The following is a 22418-nucleotide window of genomic DNA, read 5'->3' as shown; positions in this document are numbered from 1 at the left end:
GTGAGTGCATAACAATCTTGGTTCATCCAACTGGTGTATGACTGTACTTGATTACAGAATATTTTGCACATACAATACATCGTTTAAAAGATAGGAAAGACATGCGTGGTTATATGCTACTGATAGAAATTCAATAACAAGAAGCAAAATGGGTGACTGCTTTATAAGGTTAGTCTCGTGAAATTTGGCAAACCTTGAACTGATCATTTTTTTCTTAATGATTTTCGGTGAAAAATTAACAGTGCAACTAACAGACAAACTTCCAAGTCACTTAAGAAAATTAACAGGGCAACTTGAACTAACAACAGCAAGTTTTGCATACTGTGATCAGAATATAGAGCATGACAAAAAATCAAAGGGATTGGTTGGAACTTTGGAAGTGCTTCCGAAACATCAGCACCGCATCAAATGGATTTCTTTCAACCTGTGTGTTAAGTTTGAAATTCATCCTTATGACACTTTGGCTATTCTAGTGGGGACAATGAAACACCTTGCGAACAGCTTAATATTTGAGTGGGACAAACAAACAAAAATTAAAACCCCTTATAAACAATTATATCTATAATAAACAAATTCTAATAGCAATGTTTTAGGGAAAATGGATTATGTAAATCACTTTTTTTCAGATTTAGGTTGAGTTTAGGCGGGGTCAATCTACATATTAGATGGATGAACGATCTACTCAACTACATATTAGATGGATGAACGATCTACTCAACAATTGTACAATGCTCAAGGCTCTGTCAAGCCCGGACATCCTTTTTACAATTTTTATCTCCCACAACTCACTTTCGCTCTCAACCCTTCCCATAAGATTTGAACCTAACCCCACACAAACCAAACTATGGATCACCTGAACAAATCAATAAAAATATATTAAAAATATAATTTCCTTCATGTTTTAAAGATTCCCATGACCAAGATTCCCATGACCTGCCCAGGTAACGAATGACCTTCCTATAGTACCTTAAGTTCAAATTTTGATTTAGAATTACATACGCTTAACCTAACCCCACACAAACCAAACTATTGATCACCTCAACAAATCAATAAAAATATATTGAAAATATAATTTCCTCATGTTTTAAAGATTCCCATGACCTGCCGAGGTAATGAATGACCTTCCTATAGTACATGATGTTCAAATTTTGATTTAGAACTACATAGGCTGTTTCATTTTCTCAAGACGCCATTTATCCATTCATATGAGAATGGAATCTTTTGTATATTTGTGACAGTGCTTCTTCGTAAGAAGTCACAGGCTCAAATCCAGAGGGGTAGAGTATGTACACCTTTGTAGACTTTAGCAGTCAAATCCCTGCCAAAGACTGATCCCTTGTCCCACAAACAAGGGGGTCTCATACACCAATTTAGTGTTAGACTTAACCATGACCTTAAAATTAGATTATTATTATTAGTATTTTCTAAATTTATTATCAGAATAATGTGATATATATATGAAGTTTGATGTATACTTAGACACCTGATTAAAATTAAATAATTATATTTAACAATAAATGTAATATGGGTATGCAGAGTGCCACCATATAGGGACGGTGCCTGTTATAGTTTTTATATTGCTCTCTCTAGCAGACATCGATAAAGCTGTTGATGCAAGTTATTTCTAATTTTATTTATGTTTTTGAAATATCAAGTGCTAAGCATTAGAAGAGCGATGTCATGAAGATTTTTGAAGTATTTCAAGAGAGACATCAATCATCGAGACTGGGACACCCTTGCAACGAAATGATCCAGATGAAGAAATGAAAGCATTGAGAGGAAGACAAGGTGTGAATAAAGGCATTATATCCGACAACATTGCTATCATACACCCATGCAATATCGATGGAGTTCGGACTCTATCGGGGCACAGTCAGAAATTCCCGAATGCCATTTTTAGTAGATATTTGGTTTCCGGGAGACCAGCCTTGCAGGTAGACGGTGATTTCTGATAAAACCCCTGTGTAGCAGCAGACGCGCCCACGCCTTAGAGTTGAGATGCCAAACAAGCAGCACTGTATGCAAACGTATGTGTTTTTTCTGAAGATGTCACAGAAAAATGCTCACAACCCAACATACATGATCAAAACGCTAATAACAGATTCCCACAAATTGTTAGGGCAGAAACAGGTTGTACAAAGATGCCCGCGTCTTGTGCACTTGCAGATGAACTGCAGTCAGAGCACAAACAGTCAAAATAAAGTTCCGCCGATGTGGAGAGTTGGCCATATTTGCGGAATGTGGGGTCCAGTTGGCTCGAACTGATGTTTCAGACCAGCAGATGTGACAGAGGTGCTGAACTGTAATAAGGAAGTATCGATTGTATGTTATAATGATAAGAATTGCTACCAAGTTTACAGATGGGTTCGCTCTAAACTTGGTTGTCAAAGGGAAGAAATGAGCATACTTGGTTAAGTGGTATAATAACACAAAGATAGCATCTTACTTTCAGAGAGCAGCAAATCTGTGATGAAGTCCATCCATACCTCTTTCTATTATTTTTATTGAGGATGACATTAGGATAGAGAATATCCGGATAGGGAATAGTTTACACCTTACCACGTTGACACGGGTCACTATTTTTGCTACAAATTGCTCAATATTAAACTTCATTTTTTCCGGTAAATTGTAAGTTTGGTGGAAACTCACATGATTAGCAAAGGGAGAGGATGCCAATGCTGAATAGCCTGTGCTATAAGAGGAGAGCCATGTTGGAAATAGAAACAATTTTAAAGAGGACACCATTCCTGATGGTCGAAGGTTGGCTGTTCGTTCCATCAATAATGCCCTGTTGAAGTATAATGGTAGTGGGCTCCATTATGTAATCTGTGAAGCACTTCTGTACCCAAGCAGGTTAATTGATTGAGATGAGTTGAATGCAAGTGGTCCATCCCATCAAATAAAGCATCTACAACGATATTCTCTTTACCTTTATCGTAGATGATATCAAATTCATAGGCTTGAAAGTGAGCGATCCACTATTTTTGCTCCTATATTAGAGTAACTTGTGTTAGTAAGTGCTTCAAGTTGAGGTGATCCGTGTTAGTCAATAACTTATTAGCAAGGAGGAAGTGATGCCATGTGACCACTACATGCGGAATGGGAAACATTGTTTGTTTTATGTGAAAATGTGTCATTCCTTGTCATGCAACTCTCTGCTTTCAAAGACAATGGATCTACCGAATACCATACCAAGTCCAAACCCAGAAAACTCACACTCAATAATTAACTTTGAGTGAAACCAGGTGCAGCAAGCATCGGAAGGGTTCAGACCTCTCAAAAGCTTGTTGTGCCTCGAATGCACTAGTGAAAGGCATCCTGCTTTGTTGAGTTGGTCTCATACAAAATGGAGATGAAAGTTTGCTAGGCCCAAAAACCACTGAAGTGTCTTGAGGGTCGTAGGCACTTACCACTCCTGAATTGCTTGAATCTTTGCATAATCAGTATGAACACCTTTTTGCAAAGATGATATGGCCAAGATATTCCAAGAAAGTCTTGGAAGGTCCACAATCAGATCCTTTTACATAGAGCTTATGATGTGCTAAAGTAGCTGATGAAGGATCCAAATGCTCTTGATGCTTTATGTTTATCTACAACCTCTACTTCATAGGAGGATACCATCAAAGAAGGCTAAGACAAACTTATGGAGATACTTACCAAACATTTCTGACATTAAGGCCTACAATATAGTAGGAAAAATGCAAAGCCCTAATGGTATCACCCAAAATTAGTAATGGCCTTGATGAATCCTAAACATCGTCTTTTGTAAGTCCTAGAGAGCGGTATAGGTATTTAGCAATAGCAAGAATGGAGGTCAATCTTATAAAAGAACTTGGCACCATGTTGTTCATCCATTAAATTATCCATGCGAGGCATGAGGATCTTATTTTTAATAGTGATTTAATTATGTGCTCTATAATCAATATGGGCTCTTGCTAGGATTTAAGATCCCAACTTCTGTAAGAATGTTTCAATCTCAGACCTTTGAAAATGGCTACATTAATAGGGATGAACCACAGTGAAGACTATAATAGCAACAAGATCAATGACATGTTTCATACCCTTTTTAGGTGCAAGTTTTGTAAGCAACTCTTGGAAGACCACCTTATATTTCTAAATTAGGGTAGAAAGGCTTATATGATTGTTGAGATGTATCTAGCTCCATATAGTACAAGCAAACCATGAAGCCAAAGTGGCCCTTCTTCAAAGGTGGTTTGTACCTATGTTTGGAGTCAAATAATATATGTACTTTTAAGTTTTTGGTGGTAGGCCTTTGATAGTGTATGAGTGACCATCTTTATGAAAGGAGAGGAATTTTTCTCAAGTATTAGTGGAATAGGTTCCCAAGGATTGAAGTTATTGAATATCCAAACAACATCTATTCATCCAATCTTTGGGAAATAAAACTCATCCATGAGAGTATAGCCTTCCACTATAAGTTACACCTTGTGCACCACACCGTCACACTAGATATGTTATAGCCTAGGATGCTAACGGGGAAGTGATCAGATGTATTAAGATATATTCCTGATAACTTGTTTCTTATCAAGAATATTTGTAGCATCACTAATATCAACTAGAACAAGGAGGCTTTGTTTTTTCACGTAGGTGTAAAACATCAAGACCACCCAACTCAATCCTTGTAGTAAGACCAAGGATTCCCTTGTTTCTAATCGTGGAGGGGATCAGTCTTCTGGCCTAGAGTCATTATCTAGTTCAAGGGGAGTATGCTCCTCTTCAGATTCAACCACTTAGTGGCATAGAACTTCAATCATAAAATGTTTTTGAGGGTTGCAAACATTTCCCTTCAACCAAGATTGACACCATCTATGACAGAGGTTTGAAGTTGAGGGATTACATTTTTGGGCAAGTTGGTGGCTAGGATTTTTGAGTTGAGGCATTTCATGCATTCCCCATTTTGTATTCGTTTAGTAAAGTAGTAGAAGGAGGCACTATCACTAAATTGTTTTTATATTGCTTTTAAGAAGTTTACTTTCAAAGGTGGAATGTCTTCTTTGTGAAGGTTTCTAGAATGTTCTTCAAACCATATTTAATCGGGTGGTCCTTGGGACAAAAACAAGACAATCTTGGATACATTCCGATGTTATTTTTATCATCCTTTTGTTTTAGAACAGATCTACAAGCATTATTTCAAGGAGTAGGAAAAGAAGACCATTAGTGCCATTATTCATTCTTCTTCAGCATCCAATCCCTCTTTTCCAATCGCCTTAATCCATAGCAATGATTCGGTAGCTTGGTAAATTAACTAGGTCTTGATTAGTGATTGTGGTCTATGTTTAATCTGGTTCCCTATGGCAAACATGCATTGATTTGTACCAGAACTATGTAGTAGCATCTCTAATTAATGAAAATAAATTCATCTAATTTATAAAGTTGTTTTTCTCTTGAGAATTTCATATCGACTCTCTTTGCTTGAGGTCTTCAGCTTTTCAGAGCTTTTAATTAGCGAGGTTTTCATTTTACCTTGTTATTTTTCTTCACTTCACCTTCCTCCATCACCCATTGAATTGGCATTAGTTAATCTTAAAAAATCTAAATCTTAAGTTCTACATCCTATTAGGGATAGCCCAATGAAAGTAGCAATCACTAATTTCGAAGCAAAAGAAGAACTAGTGACAAGGTTACTTTTCGCAAGTGGTCACTCGATCTCCCTTAGAAAGTTTCCAAGCGGCAACTTCAAGGGATAACATTTTGGCACCATTGCTGGGGAGTGAAGACTAGCTTCCTAGGAGCAATAACTTGTGTTACATGGCATACTAGTGAGCAACACATGTTTTGAAGATCTCATTGCTCACCTAGAAACTCCATTGTTCAAGGATCAGAACACTGTAGACATATTTTCACATTGATACTGGTAAGAAATATATCGTCTTCATGATATTCAAATGGCCTAGCAGCTCATTGACAAAAAAATTAGTAGGATAGAGTACTAAGACATCTTAATCTTCACAAACCAATTAAGGAATCAAACCAAAGCCAGCAATCACTTTCTCCTTCAATGTTTCTCAAGCTAAAAAGTGTTGATGCTTCGTTCTTTTCTTTCTACTATAGGGTATGCAAAGTTGTGAACTTCCTCATAGCAAGGATGCTTGTGTTTTTACACAACGAGTAGATTTATTTGATGAAAGACCAAAAAGAAAATAATTATCGAGTTGGAGACATTTCTGAAGTAGATGATGAGTTTAATATCCTCTCTTTTCCTCCTCATTGTGCTTAATATGAAGAACAATATGAGGAACTTTCAAACACTAATGATGACAATGTGAAATAGAAGATTAACGATGAAGATTCAAACGCTGAGAGTGATTGAGACTATGGATGTAATCTTCAGATGTGGATACAACACACTCATATATAGTTTTTCCTTAGAAATATATCCTCGGAAAACCCATAGGCACTTCCCTTCCCCACATTTTGAGGATGTACCTAGTGTAAAGTAGGCCATGTAGACTATTTTATGCTAACTTAGCAGGGGCATTGAATGAGAGACACATATGCAAAGGAAACCAACCCAGTGACTTAACCTTGAGACCTCTTTCTTGCTATTCACGACTCTCAACCACTCTAGATAAACCACCGAGCTTCCACGCACTCATATATGTCATTAACGTATTTGTAATCATGGCTAAGGCCATCCTTTTATTATTTATTACCATTCTTTTAATAGTAGGGAGTGATTAAAGTCGATCTAGTTGTTGAGTTTCCATGATCTTGGGTCTAGGTTAGTCTTATAATCACTGACGCTACCAAACCAAGAATCTCAACCATCAACTAATTTGCACAGTGGAAATATAAAGCAATAAATCACATATGCACAAATATACACGGTTTTTAACAAAATTGTACAATAATATACAATCGCCAATCTTCGTTATATTAAACCAAATCTAAATAATACAATAGTCTATGGTATACAAGATACAATGACAAACTTCATTGTGCAACTTCGATGTCGTATCTTGTCATGTCGGTCCTTTGCTCCCATACTGCTCACTAGTAGTGCCTTAGTCCATCAAGGCCACTACACATCGAGACTCCAAGAGGGCTGCCTCCTAACAATGTTGCAAGTCACTTCTGTTGCATGTACACGGGCTCATCAAACTGCTCTCTAGGTTGGCCAATACCTGAGCTCCAATCTACCTTCTAGTAGCCTCTTTCGTCCATCAAAGAGCTACTCATAAGGCTGCAATCTTCACCCAATCACGCACCAACAACGTCCTTCTTGTCTGCTGCTCTAAGGCTACTTTGGGTAGCCAACACACTGCCCTCCAATCATATCAATGGCACCCAATCACGTCACTACAAGATCTGCTTCGATGAAGACACACGATCACCCAATCTTGTCTCCAAATTGGCTCCCACAAGCTGCAAGGTAAACTGATCCAAATCCGGTCATAAACTATGACCCAACACTCCTCCATATACTGCTATCCTCCATTCTTTGCTTGTTGCTCCTGCAATTCTGGTTAGGGCACAATATGCAGCCCTTAACCCAACACACAGTCAACAAAACTAGCCCTCAAGAGTTGTGGCCTACCTTGGAGAGGCTCCTCCCATGCCATGCTATCCTCTAAAGGTTTTGTCCACCTCAATGTTGTCCTAGAATACCTCCAACTGCTTGCTATGGCCTGCGTTCTAGCACAACTTGTTGTAGCTTTAGGCCTCTTCTAAAATCTGCCAAACAGTCACCCCAAACAGCAACATATGTCCCTCTGCTCCTCGGCCTAGCAGCCCAGCATCTCGGCCCTAGAACAGCTTCTCAGACTTGTCTTTTTAAACCTCACACAGCCCTTAGATGGTCTGCAATCATGCCCAGAACTTCAGCCTCCAAACAGACCTGTCCACGTTGCTCCTCGGCCTCTACTTTAGACTTCTCCCACATTGTTCCCTGACCCTTTCTTGTTGCGGCTAGGGCATCCGAATTTCAGAGCTATCTTGGATGAATATTGCACAAGATGGATGCTCAAATAACCTCAATTCACCCTCCTTTTATATCCATACAAAGGGCTCCAACGAATTATTGAAGAGACCCATCTATTGGACGAATTTTACATCAAGCCTACATGACTTGAAAACCAATAATTACTAGTCAACTTCAAAAATTCATAACTCTCTAACGACAACTCGGAATCGGATGATTCTTGTTGCATTGGAATTGTCTCACCGAGCACTATCATCCTCATCCATCACATGTCACAAATCCATCATGGTTTTGGCCCAAACATCAATGGGTGCAAAACCCCACACTTGGGTTCCAAGCCCACAAGTGACCCTTGTGGCACTTTGCCCTCCAAACCCTGAACCCTAGGGCTTGGAATACCTCCCAAGCTACACAAATCAACACTCCCTCTTAGTAAGGGAGGTACTTCCAAGACTAGGAAGTCTCTCGTCAACATCATCACTGCTCGCAACACTTGCCCAACTCCTAGTACTCACAATCGCAGCAATCCCTACACAATGAACTACGCACTTCTGGGAAGTGTCATTGTCACTGTTGGAAGCACCCCGCTTCTTCTTCTTATCCTGTAACGTCTTCCACTCTCTCCATGATTCCTTCTTGGCAGTTGTAGGAGCACCCTTGCTCCCGACTGACCACATGCTCTTCTTGGACTGCAGAGTCTCCTTCTGAATTTGCAATCTCCCTCTCGAAGTAGACTCCCTCTAAGTCTCTGGAACCTGGACCTTCTCGGGATGGTGTACCTTCTTCTTGGGAACTTGTACCTGCTCCTCTCAAGCCTACACTTGCACCTGCTCCTCTAGAACCTACACTTGCTCCACCTCATTCTTTCCATGATCCACACGCTTGCCCGTCAACCTATAGAGACCATGCTCTCTAACTCCGAGTACAATCCCATCGGACTTAGAGCCTCAGGGCCTAAGTCTTGCCTTCTCATACTGGAACAAGACCTCAAACCCTTTCCTCTTGATCATTGAGATGGAAATCACGCTATATTTGAGTCTTGGTACAAACAGTACATCTTGGACCCGCATCATACGTCTTGTCTCCATTCTGAGTGGCACAGCTCCCGATCCTCAGATCTCCAACTGACTCTTGTCGCCCAACACCATGTGCAACTTCGAGTCCCATTCAGCTAGAGTCTCAAAAACCTCCTGTGACCCTGTCATATGCTTTGTCGCACCATTATCCACATACCATCCATCCTCATTGATAGTACCCTGCGAGAAATGAGAAATCATAGCAAAGTCCTCCTCTTTCAATCTCCTGGAGAGATCACCTATCTCAACTAAAGTGGCAACACTGGCAACCTACTTTCCTTTCCTCTTCTCATCAACTCCCTTCTTCTTCATCGGACATCTCGACGAATGATGACCCATCTCGGCACAATCGAAACACTTGACTCTACTCAAGTCCTTCTTTTGCTTACCCTTAATTCTTGATGCAAGTGCCATGTCATCATCTAAAGCCTTATTCTTCAGATGAAGATCCTCGTCTTGCAACTCTTCCTGAATGAATTCATCCCACAGCCTATCCCAGTCTAGCAGCTTCTCCCTGGCAACTATCCCTTTAATGAATGGCTTCCAATCCTCGGTGAACCCTTTCAAGGCAATCCTTACCATATCTCCATCTGAAGTAGACACACCGATGACAGCAAGCTCATCTGTGACCTGAGCCAATTTCGTCATATACAAGGTCACGCTTTCACCCTTTATCATCTTGGTGGACTTCAACTTATCCTCCAATACCAGTACCCGGTTCTTGTTCTTATTTTGGAACAAATTTTGAAGAGCCATCCACATCTCATGTGCATTGTTCTTCCCGGACAAATGAGGTATTAGGGCATCCTTCACACCATCTAGGATGATCAATCTCGTCCTCGCATCCAAATCTTCATATATTTCCAACTCCTTAGGGTCAGTTGGCTTCTTGATCTCTTTCTCGGCGAACTCCCAGAGCCTATTGACCTATAAGACCAACTTGATCCTTTCCTTCCAAGGACTATAGTTGGACAACCCTTCCAACCTATCCTCATACCAAAGACCTACCTGTAACTTCGACATTGTAGTGAGCCCTTCACTTACAATGTGACCGCCTCCCTGTCACGTTGTACTTCGCTACACACAACTCTGATTTACTTACTTCCAAAGTAGCTCAGACACGCTCTAATACCATATTGAATTTCCACAACCTTGGGTCTAGGTTAGAGTCTTAGAATCATTGATGCTGCCAAACCAAGAATCTCAACCATAAACTACTTTGCACAGCGGAAATATAAAGCAGTAAATCTCATATGCATTAATATACACAGTTTTAACAAAATTGTACAATAATGTACAATCACCAATCTTCGTTATATTAAACCAAATTTGAATAATACAACAATCTATGGTATACAAGATACAATGACAAACTTTGTTGCGCAACTTCGATGTCGTATCTTGTCTTGTCGGTCCTTCGCTCCCGTACTGCTCACTAGTAGTGCCTTAGTCCATCAAGGCCACTACACATCGAGACTCCAAGAGGGTTGCCTCCTAACAATGTTGCAAGTCACTTTTGCTGCATGTACACGGGCTCATCAAACTGCTCTCTAGGCTGGCCAATACCTGAGCTCCAATCTGCCTTCTAGTAGCCTCTTTCGTCCATCAAAGAGCTACTCATAAGGCTGCAATCTTCACCCAATCACGCACCAACAACGTCCTTGTCTGCTGCTCTAGGGCTACTTTGGGTAGCCAACACACTGCCCTCCAATCAGATCAATGGCACCCAATCACGTCACTGCAAGATCTGCTCCAATGAAGACACACGATCACCCAATCTTGTCTTCAAATTGGCTCCCACAGGCTGCAAGGTAAATTGATCCAAATCCAGTCATAAACTATGACCCAACGCTCCTCCACATATTGTTGTCCTTGTTGATTTGGGGTAGCATCGGATGTGCTCTAGCCATGAAAATTGGTGGAGAGGGTAAAGCGCATGAGATCTCCAAGAACCAGAAATGTTTTGGACAGATTGTACCCGGCTTGGGAGATATTAAAATAATTAATATTTTTAATGGAGTTCCCAAGTCTAAACTTGGGAAAAATAAAATATTAATGGGTATTAATATAAAAATGGGTTAGAAGGTTCCAGAAGTCATGGATCAAGCCAAATCTAATCTTAGTCATTGATTAGAGATTTAATCTCGGGCGTTGAAGGACCAACGAGAAAAGTATAAGAAGAGGCTTGAGGCTCAGTTGGAGAACACACTAGAGTGATCAATCATTCATTTTGCTAAAGCGGGGTTGCTATGTAAAAGTGAATCAGTGATCAACAGCGAGGGGCAGTGAGCACTGGACAGAGCGACAGAGGCAGCACTGAGAGACCAGCGCAGAAGTGCGGAGAGCGAGAGCAGCAGCGAGTTCAGGCCACGCAGAGCCCAGCAGAGACAGCGCAGAGGCCAGAGGGATCTCGTCATCCACGCAGAGGCTGTTGAAGTGACACAAAGGGTCCCAGAGGCTGCGCAGTGCCTCAGAGAGCTGACGCAGAGGGTCCTAGGGTTGACGCACGTCAGTAGGAGGCTAACGCAAAGGCAAGAAGGGCCAGCGTTGAACTTCAGAGTCGCCGGAGAGGGTTTCATGGGATAGGTTTTCTGAATACCTGTTTCTGAATATAGAGGTATTGTTGCCGTGTATTTTTCTCTGTCGGGTGAGTCAATTAGGCACCCAGTTGTAATCAAGGAAATATTGCATAATAATAAACCCTCAGAATAGTTGCACTGGTTTTCCCGCATTGGGTTTTTCCGGGGACATTTATCCAAAAATAACGGTGTCACTTGTGTGCTTGTTTTCTTTCAGTTGATGATCTGTAGATGTTGTCACTGTATTGTGTTTATTTAAATGTTTAAAATAACTTGTTCAGAATTTACAAGTAGAAGAAACAAACCAGCAGAATATAGATTAATTTTCTAACGGATAGACTTAGAAAATTCAACATGGTATCAAAGCGTGGTTGCAGATCACAGGAGAGCTGAAGGCATCAGCTAAGCAGAGCATTTGTAGCAGAATCGGTTGTCCCGAGTGACAGTAGTTGATCCTTACAAAAGCAACAGAGGAAGGGTTGACATAGAGGGACTGTGTCATCAGTCCAGGCTAGAGAGAGGCCAACGCAGACGCTGAGGAGGGCAGAGAGAGGCTCATGCAAAGCCACGCAGAGACCAGGAGGGTTGCGCAGTAGCTGAGGGAGCTATTTTTGTTGTAGTTGGGATTGCGCAGAGCCTAGAGGCTCAGTGCTTCAGTTGCTGGGGTGAAGGAAGTTGTGGCCAGTTTGCAGGAGCGAAGCTGGTGGGGTACTGTGGTCAGAACAATACCTAACAAGGCAAGACCAAGGTAGAGGGAGTTGCTGCTGAGGCGGATTTCTAGCCAAGGAATCTGGATCAGTGTTGCAGTTGCACAGACGATCGAAGAGGGGCAACTTGACAGTTGGCAGAAGGATTTCCAGGAGGGAAATCGGGACTCAGAGGGAGTCCAGAAGAGAACATCCAAACGGGAAGTAGACAGACTCGAAGGAATCGAACCAAGAACTTCCGGACGGGTTGTAGAGAGACTCAGCAGGAGTCAAATCGAGAACTTCCAGGCGGGAAGTAGAGAGACTCGGAGGAGTCGACAGAGAAGAGCAGAGAGATGGTCTTGAATGGGCTGAGAGATCAGGACAGGCTGGATGGGGCATACAGCTTTGTGGTCTGGAAGGCCAGGATCTTGTCCATTCTAGACAAACATCGTATCAAGGGCTTTGTCTTGAGAGTAATGGCTATCCCAGTTGACCCGGTAGCTAATGAAAGATACGAGGAGGCAATGGCTAAGGCAAAGTGCATCATCCTTGATGGGGTCAAGGATCATGTGGTCCAACATATTGCCGAGAAGGAAACGGCAAAGGAGATGTGGGACACTTTGAAGACATTGTACCAGCATACTTCCGTGCAGAGGAAGATGCTCCTAGAGAATCAACTAGGGTCATACCAGATGCAGAAGGGAGAGCAAATAGATCTCTTCCTCGATCGGTTGAAGGAGATCCGTGACCAACTAACTTTCATAGGGGCCACTCCGGATTAGGAGTTGATGGTAAGGACCACACTTAACGCAGTCTCTGAGGAGTGGGACATATTTGTCCAAAGCATACTGGGCAGGGCAAGTCTTCCAGATTGGGAAGAATTGTGGGCAGCGCTTCATCAAGAAGAGATCAGACAGCTGACCAAGACGGGAGGTAGCAATAAAAGGGTCAGGATCAAGAAGGAAGAGGAAGAGAATGCGGCTCTGGCATCTGCAGGAAAGCAGGAGAAGAGGAAGAAGGACCTCTCCAAGGTCAAGTACTTCCATTGTGGGGAACTAGGTCACTATGCGAACCAGTGTCCGAGGAAGAAGAGTAAGGGAGAGGCTTCTGACTCTAAGGCAGCTCCAGCGAAAGCAGAAAAAGTCGAGGAGGATGACGATTGTGCCATGAGTGCTCATGTGCCACTTTAGAGGAAGTGGGGAGACATCGAGCTGTAGTCAAGAGGGAGCCACGCAGAGGCAACAGAGACTGCGCAAAGCCAAAAGGGTCTGTGTCATCCACGCAGAGGCTGCAAGAGTGACGTAGAGAGCCAGAGAGGCTACGCAGAGCCTCAGTAGGCTGACGCTGAGGATTTCAGGCTGACGCTGAGCTTCAGATTGTGTTGGAGAGGGATTTCGTAGAGCAGGCTTTGCGAATACCTGTTTCCAAAGAGAGGTATTGCTACCAGATTTTTTATCTCTATCGGGTTAGCCAGTTTGGCACCCAGTGTACTCAAAAAAGAGCTACTTAATAATAAAACCCTCAGATAGCTGCACCTGTTTTCCCGCATTGGGTTTTTCCGGGGACATTAGTCCAAAAATAACGGTGTCATTTGTGTGCTTTTTTTGTTTCCTTCAGTTGACAATCTGTAATGTGTTGAGCATGCATTTGTATTTAATTTTCAGTATTTACATGATAAATAACTTGCTAATTAACAAAACAAGTAGGTAGGAATAAATCAGTAAAGTGCATGGAGGGTTTCTAACTGTTAGACTTAGAAACTTCAACATAGGAGAGCTGATGGCATCAGCTAAGCAGAGCATTGCAGCAAAATCAGTTGTTCCGAGTGACAGTAGCTAATCCTTACAGAAGCAACAGAGGAAGGGTTGACGCAGAGGGACTACGTCTCAGTAAAGTGCATGGAGGATTTCTAACTGTTAGACTTAGAAACTTCAACATAGGAGAGCTGATGGCATCAGCTAAGCAGAGCATTTGCAGCAAAATCAGTTGTTCCAAGTGACAGTAGCTAATCCTTACAGAAGCAACAGAGGAAGGGTTGACGCAAAGGGACTACGTCTCAGTCCAGGCCAGAGAGAGGCCAACGCAGACGCTGAGGAGGGCAGGGAGAGGCTCACACAGAGCCACGCAGAGACCAGGAGGGTTGACGCAGTGGCTGAGGGAGCTATTTTTGCTATAGCCGGGATTGCGCAGATCCTAGAGGCTCAGTCCTTCAATTGATGTGGTGAAGGAAGTTGTGGGCAGTTTGCGGGAGCGAAGCTAGTGGGGTACTGTGGTCAAAACAGTACCTAACAGGGCAAGACCAAGGTAGAGGGAGTTGCTGCCGAGGCGGATTTCTAGCCAAGGAATCCAAATCAGTGTTGCAATTGCACAGACAATCGAAGAGGGGCAACTTGACGGTTGGCAGAAGGATTTCCTGGAGGGATATCGGGACTCAGAGGGAGTCCAGAAGAGAACTTCTAGATGGGAAGTAGAGAGACTCGAAGGAGTCGAACCAAGAACTTCCAGACAGGAAGTAGAGAGACTCAGTAGGAGTCAAACCGAGAACTTCTAGGCGGGAAGTAGAGAGACGCGGAGGAGTCGACAAAGAAGAGTAGAGAGATGGCCGTGAATGGGCTGAGAGATCAGGACAAGTTGGATGGAGAGTCCAACTTTGTGGTCTGGAAGGCCAAAATCTTGTCCATTCTAGACAGACATCGTATCAAGGGCTTCGCCTTGAGATTAATGGCTATCCCAGTTGACCCGGTAGCTAATGAAAGGTATGAGGAGGCAATGCCTATGGCAAAGTGCATCATCCTTGATGGGGTCAAGGATCATGTGGTCCAACATATTGCCGAGAAGGAAATAGCAAAGGAGATGTGGGACACTTTGAAGACATTGTACCAACATACTTCCGTGCAAAGCAAGAGGCTCCAGGAGAATCAGCTAAGGTCATACTAGATGCAGAAGGGAGAGCAAATAGATCTCTTCCTCAGTGGGTTGAAGGAGATCCATGACCAATTGACTTCCATAGGGGCCACGCCGGATCGTGAGTTGATGGTGAGGACCGCACTTAACACAGTCTCTGAGGAGTAGGAGACATTTGTCCAGAGCATACTGGGCAGGGCGAGTCTTCCAAAATGGGAAGAACTATGGGCGGCTCTTCGTCAAGAAGAGATCAGACGGCTGACCAAGACGGGAGGTAGCAGCAAAGGGATCAGGGTCAAGAAGGAAGAAGAAGAGGATGCGGCTCTGGCATCTGCGGGAAAGCAGGAGAAGAGGAAGAAGAAGGACCTCTCCAAGATCAAGTGCTTCCATTGTGGGGAACTAGGTCACTATGCGAACCAGTGTCCGAGGAAGAAGAGTAAGGGAGAGGCTTCTGACTCTAAGGCAGCGCCAGCAAAGGCGGAGAAAGAAGTCGAGGAGGATGACAATTGTGCCATGAGTGCGCATGTGCCACTTGGGAAGAAGTGGGGAGACATCGAGCTGTAGTGAGGAGGACTACAGGCGATGAGGGGCGGATCCTTGAGGTACCCAACCTCTTGGATTATACCATGCTACGGGAGCCCCGAAGAGGAGTAGCAGGACTAACGGATGTCAGTAGAGACAGATGCGGATGAGGGGGTAGAGAGTGCTACAGTGCAGGAGTCCCCATGCAGTGCAAGGCTAGCAGGCTGCAACAGTGCAAGAGGAATGCTAGTGTTGCAACGGTGCAGGATGGCACAGAGAGGTTTACAACGGTGCAAGATGCAGGGAGTTGTTGCAGTAACGCAGAGGTCAGTAAAGGGAGCACTTGTTAGCAACAGAGGGAGCTTCAGCATCGAGAGTGTTTCTAGCCTGACAGGGATGTCAGAAGTTGGGTGGATCAGTTACTTACTTCTCAGTAACTGAGTTGCAGTGTAGTAGCAGTATGCAGTAGCACGATGCAACATGATGAGAGGGGGATGCAATGTAGATGCAGTGTTGGGAGGATGGACCAGCAGCAGCACAGATGTAGAGGGAGCTGTCGTACGGATGCAGCAGTGGCAGTGGCAAGGCCATGGGCAACAGTACAAGATGGAGCAATGCAGAGGATGTTGGGCGGGGAGGCCTAGCATCAGCACAGGTACCGGTGCCAGATAATCATTGTGATGCTCAGTGAGGAGTATTATTAGAGCACAGTCCTCGCTAAGAGGGAGTGTTGATTTGGGGTAGCATCGGATGTGCTCTAGCCATGAAAATTGCTGGAGAGGCTAAAGCACATGAGATCTCCAAGACCCAGAAATGGTTTGGACAGATTGTACCCGATTTGGGAGATATAAATATAATTAATATTTTTAATGGAGTTCCTAAGTCTAAACTTGGGAAAAATAAAATATTAATGGATATTAATATAAAACTGGGTTAGAAGGTTCCAAAAGTCATGGATCAAGCCAAATCTAATCTTAATCGTTGATTAGAGAGTTAATCTCGGTCGTTGAAGGACCAACGAGAAAAGTATAAGAAGAGGCTTGAGGGTCAGTTGGAGAACACACCAGAGTGATCAGTGATTCGTTTTGCTAGAGCGGGGTTGCTAAGCAAAAGTGAATCAGTGATCAGCAACGAGGGGCAGTGAGTACTGGACAGAGAGGCAGAGATAGTATTAAGAAACTAGCGCAAAAGTAGGGAGAGTGGGAGCAGCAACCAATTCAGGCCACGCAGAGCCCAGCAGAGACAGCGCAGAGGCCAAAGGGACTGTGTCATCCACGCAAAGGCTTCTGGAGTGACACAGAGGGTCCCAAAGGCTACGCAGTGCTTCAGAGGGCTGACGCAGAGGGTCATGGGGCTGACGCAGGTCAGCAGGAGGCTGACACAAAGGCCAGAAGGGCCAGTGCTGAGCTTCAGTTGTGTGCTTGTTTTCTTTCAGTTGATGATCTGTAGATGTTGTGACTGTATTGTGTTTATTTCGGTATTTAAATGTTTTAAATAACTTGTTCAAAATTTACAAGTAGAAGAAATAAACCAGCAGAATACAGATTAATTTTCTAAAGGATAGACTTAGAAAATTCAACAGTCCTCCATTGTTTCCTTGCTGCTCCTACAATTTTAGTTTGGGCACAATATGCAGCTCTTAACCCAACACATAGTCAGCAAAACTAGCCCTCAAGGGTTACAGGCTACCATGGAGAGGCTCCTCCCACGCCATGCTATCCTCCAAAGGTTCTGTCCACCTCAACGTTGTCCTAGAATACTTCCAACTACTTGCTATGGCCTGTGGCCTTCCACAACAGCTTGTTGTAGCTTTAGACCTCCTCCAAAATGTGCCAAACAATCACCCCAAACAGCAGCGTATGTCCCTCTGCTCCTCGGCCTAGCAACTTAGAGTCTCAGCCCTAGAACAACTCCTCAGCCCTGTCTTTTTAGCCCTCAAACAGCCCTTAGACAGTCTGCAATCATGCCCAGAACTTTGGCCTCCAAACAAACCTATCCACGTTGCTCCTAGACCTCCACTTCAGACTTCTCCCACACTATTCCTTGACCCTTTCTTGTTGCAGCTAGGGCATACGAATTTCAGAGCTATCTTGGATGAATGTTGCACGAGATGGATGCTCAAATAACCTCAATTCACCCTCCTTTTATATCCGTATGAGGGGCTCCAACGAATTATTGAAGAGGCCCATCTATTGGACAAATTTTACATCAAGCCTACATCACTTGAAAACCAATAATTACTAGTCGACTTCAAAAATTCATAACTCTCTAACAACAACTCAAAATCGGATGATTCTCATTGCATTGGAATCGTCTCGTCGAGCACTATCATCCTCATACATCAAATGTCACAAATCCATCATGGTTTTGGCCCAAACATCGATGGGTGAAAAACCCCACACTTGGGTTCCAAACCCACAAGTGACCCTTGTGGTGCTTTGCCCTCCAAACCCTGAACCGTGGGGCTTGGAATACCTCCCAAGCTACACAAATCAACACTAGTCACACTTGTACATGTACGGTTGCTAACCCCTCTCGGGGATAGTGTCGTACCTGAGTTGTTTATAAATGGTAACAACCCATTTTGAACTAGGCAATTAAATTTACATTTATGACCTAATTGTTTTTCTTTGTGTATATGTGAAACACTATTAGACATTAGCACTTTAGTATATGGACACATGGACCTATGTAAATGTAAATACTATAAATAATTGTTGTTATGTTATTAATGATAGATGTTATTTGATCTACTTCAAGCATGTGAGTTTTAATTGAAGGATTTTGGTACATGGGTACCAACTTTAATGATATGTTTTAAATGCAATCAATATCATGTGCAAGATGAACTAGTTGACTTACATGGTTCATTGATGAGTAAACTAATCTACATGTTGAATGGACCATGTGATAACCAAATAACTGTGATATTAAGTGGTCAATGTCATGAACATTGAATGAGAAATGGTATGATAGAAAGCATTACTATGTTATTTTATATTGGTTCAAACACATTGCTATGATATTTGTGAGCAAGTGTACATTTTTCAAGTGGCACAACCACTGAAACTAGATATTCAATGAGATGTTCCTAGAACATAGTGCCATAGTATGGTTTGTGATAGTGTTGACTCTAATTCTATTAGGAGGGGCAGAGGTATTGTCCAATCATCAATGTTTTAGTTGTGTTAAGCCACGGTTCCAAATGTGTGTGGGAAACTATCTGTTGCCTAGAGAATTTTGGTCAAGGTAGTTGACACTTTTGCTTATAGGCTCTTTTTGGGGTTAAGTCAATGTAGTTGATGCTTCAGTATAGTCCAGTAAAGAAAGGATAGAATTTATAATATGGAAGTAGGTAAAAAAAAAAGGATGATTCGGTGTAGTCGAGTGTTGTTGGGCTTTCATAATGCAACTTTAGTGGGGGTGATTTTGAAGAGATTTGGGGGTTACAAGTATTGGAGGAAAATATTATGTTTTTGAGGAGGACAAACCATTGAATCAGGGAAGATTGTGTGAGAAATGGATTGAGTTTGTGATTTTGACTAGGATTCTTGGACATAATAGCTGGTTGTGGTTTTGGAACTTTGGCCATGGACAGTTAGGAAACCCCCAAGGTTTCCTATAGCTAGGAAACCGACGAGATTGTTCCTAGCTGACTGGGAGGAAAAAAATCTAGTTTGGGTAGTTAACGAGGAAAGGAGATAGCTCAACATCAAGAGACACAAGCAACTAGAGTGAAAGGTATTTTACAATTTTGTGTATCCATAATTGGCTATGTTCAATTTGTTATTTTATGAGGCTCAAAATCAATATTATGTTGTGTATTGAAATTTTGTTATGAAGCTACTTTGAAATATAACATATGAGATAGAAATAGTTTAAATTGTACCATAAGGAAATTAAACATAAATTAAATACAAATGGAAATCAAACATAAACTTCTTTCATATGTTCATAACAGACCATTCATTAACAGAAAAAAAAAAAAAAAAAAATTACTTGATTACAAATTTTTTTTGTTTGTTTAATTCTAAAGCCACAGAAAAGGGCTTTACATAAATACACCACAACAACTCTCAATTATATTATCTCATCTTGTGATCTTCTCATCGATCTCTCTTAATAAAGTAACATTTTCCTAAGGGCATCTAACTGTTTGTGCTCTCTTGTTCTGGGATCTTTTCTCACATAGTGCACTTATTCTTGGCATTTTTTTCTCTGTAGCACACTTGTAACTGAGTTACTACAAAATTTGGGTTTGTTTTGATTCCATTCAATTCCCTACTTTCATTTGTGGATCTCAACTTGACATTAGAGTGGGTGCAAACCTTACTCTCTCAATTCTATAGTTGATTTGACAGCTATTAGGTAGTGGCATCTCTCAATTTCTCGTCATTGTTGAACCATAGTTTTCTTAGATCGTCTTTTTGTAGATTTCTCCAAGGTTATCAGAAATTAAACCCTATCAAGGGCGAACACCTCTATTCTCAAGTTTTCTTTGGCATTCTCGAGATCTTCTCACCCTCCAAGGCCAATGTCTCCTTGCCTAGGTTACCTAGATTTTTTACCCTTTAGTCCTATTACAACAAAATCTAACACCCAAGGGCGAACACCTCTATTCTCAAGTTTTCTTTGGCATTCTCGAGATCTTCTCACCCTCCAAGGCCAATGTCTCCTTGCCTAGGTTACCTAGATTTTTTACCCTTTAGTCCTATTACAACAAAATCTAACACCCAAAAAGTGTGAAGTCTCAATCATCAAGGTGTTGTTTTGTGCAACTCAAGAAGGCCACCCACTATCACCTCTCTAGTTCTTCCTCTTCCTTTTGGTTGGTTTTTCTTCAATTCAACGGAGGCTTCTTTAAGAATAGGATGATCAAGACTATGGAGTGGTGGCTCAAGGTGAAATTAAAGAGTAAGCCTTGATAAAACAAAGTGGTTGCAGTATAATGTGTGGAAATGGAAATGTCAATGGAGTATGGAAGAGAAAGGAAAGAAAGATGAAGGGAATGACAATGAGATGACTAGTGCCTACCATCCTATTGGGCTAATGGAGCCATAAGGCATTGAATAGATGAGAAAACTAGTATATCATAAACAACTACTTTGAAGTAAGCCATATGATAGAAAGGACCGGTAGCCCTATGATGCAATTTTCCAGCCAGTAGCCCTACCATGATCCACAAATTACGAACCTCAAATGCCTCTCATTTAATTTCCATTCAGTGCATTCATTCATCTAGCTCACTCATCCGATGAAGGTGGGTCATCTATTGTGAGGTACATTAGCCATTTTTGTATTCAAGTGCTTCCATTTAATGTTTAGAGGCATTTTAGTATGGATCATAGGTTGAATTGAATGATAGACTGCTATTGGTTGTATACTTGTTCCATACTTCACCTTGGTGGTTATCAGTTACCCTAGTTTAGTGTGACCACTCTTAGGGTCTTTCTTTCATTGTCTAGGAGGAGCACAAATAAGAGGCTTTGATGATGATAACATTCCATATTATCCATATATAACACTTGTCATCATTCCTCCTACTCTGTTATCCCATATTTTGATTGGTTGTTGTCAATTGCTCATGTTTTTCCCTATTGACCTTGTCCTATGAGAAGAAGGGGTTGTATATACCAGAGATTGGTGGCACTATAGGAAAAGAAAACACATGAGCCAAATATCAAAATGCAAAAGAATGGCAAGGGGTGATGTAAAGCAATAAAAAGCCAAATTATAGCTTGAGATCTACTCCCTTTTATATAGCCAGTTGTCCCCAAGAGTATCCATGCATATCACGCTATTCAAAGTAAAAAGAACTCTCTAAGAACATCCCACCCTTGATGAAGCAATAAACTGCTCATCGCTAGAAGGGGTTATCTCATTATTACATGATAATCAATGAGGCTTGGTAAATAAGCTATGTAATGGGAGCTTGGAAAAAAACAAAGGTGAGAGAAGGTAACTCAAGTAGCTAAGTGATCCCTCTACAAATGTGCTCATGGACAACGGTTTGATATAATCTAACATAAGACTATGACACCATTCATGAAGTAAACCCCAATCCATAACACCTATCACATACACCTATCTTCTGAAAGGGTCAAACTAGGAACTAGTCCTCCCCTTAGGATTGGAAGCACTGAATAGGGCCATGTGATAACCCTCCCATGCTTAAGCATGGTAACTTGTATACAATCATAAGGTAGTAAGACATTTGAAGATGATGCTTATATGAAGAACTTTAATGGCTTGAAAATTGAATATGGCTCACTTTGAAACTCTTATGCTTCTTGCACCCATGATGTTGATCTCATTTGATTCTTGAGTATGTGCTAGATATTGCTCCCAGGTACAACCAACATTCCTTGAGGGACTATATGATGCTTCTCTAGCACTTCAGAGAGGATATCCAACCATTATGATGATGACAAAGGGCACTTTGACAGAGGGCATTGAGCACTTCTTAAGGAGTGTTGACCTTGGGATGACTTTACACAATTGATGATACTCTCTCCCACCTCCAAGACCATGGACATTATCTATCATAACTAAGACATTGTCTTGAGAGAAGATGTAACCTTGATATGGCAAGATGCCCCCAAGCTAGCATTGCACCTACTTGATGGATGTTTCCTTGCTCTTGAGAATGATTGATGATGATGATGACATGGTACCCCTTTGGAGGGGGATGTACACTATTTACCAT

The 22418-nt window shown here is 42.0% G+C and overlaps 1 protein-coding gene across 3 annotated transcripts in view; it reads right to left on the bottom strand.

The window, feature by feature from the left end:
* The window catches only part of LOC149205774 (inorganic phosphate transporter 2-1, chloroplastic-like), a 76621-nt gene that overhangs the window by 2025 nt on the left and 52178 nt on the right, over positions 1–22418 (bottom strand). The gene's annotated exons all lie outside the window — the stretch shown is intronic.

Source organism: Pinus tabuliformis, chromosome 1_2 (assembly GCF_031772625.1).
Source record: "Pinus tabuliformis cultivar Carrire ecotype Pingquan chromosome 1_2, CPIR1, whole genome shotgun sequence".
Lineage (NCBI taxonomy): Eukaryota > Viridiplantae > Streptophyta > Pinopsida > Pinales > Pinaceae > Pinus > Pinus tabuliformis.
The sequence above is the reverse complement of the archived record's forward strand: the minus strand, read 5'-3'. Positions and strand labels throughout refer to the sequence as shown.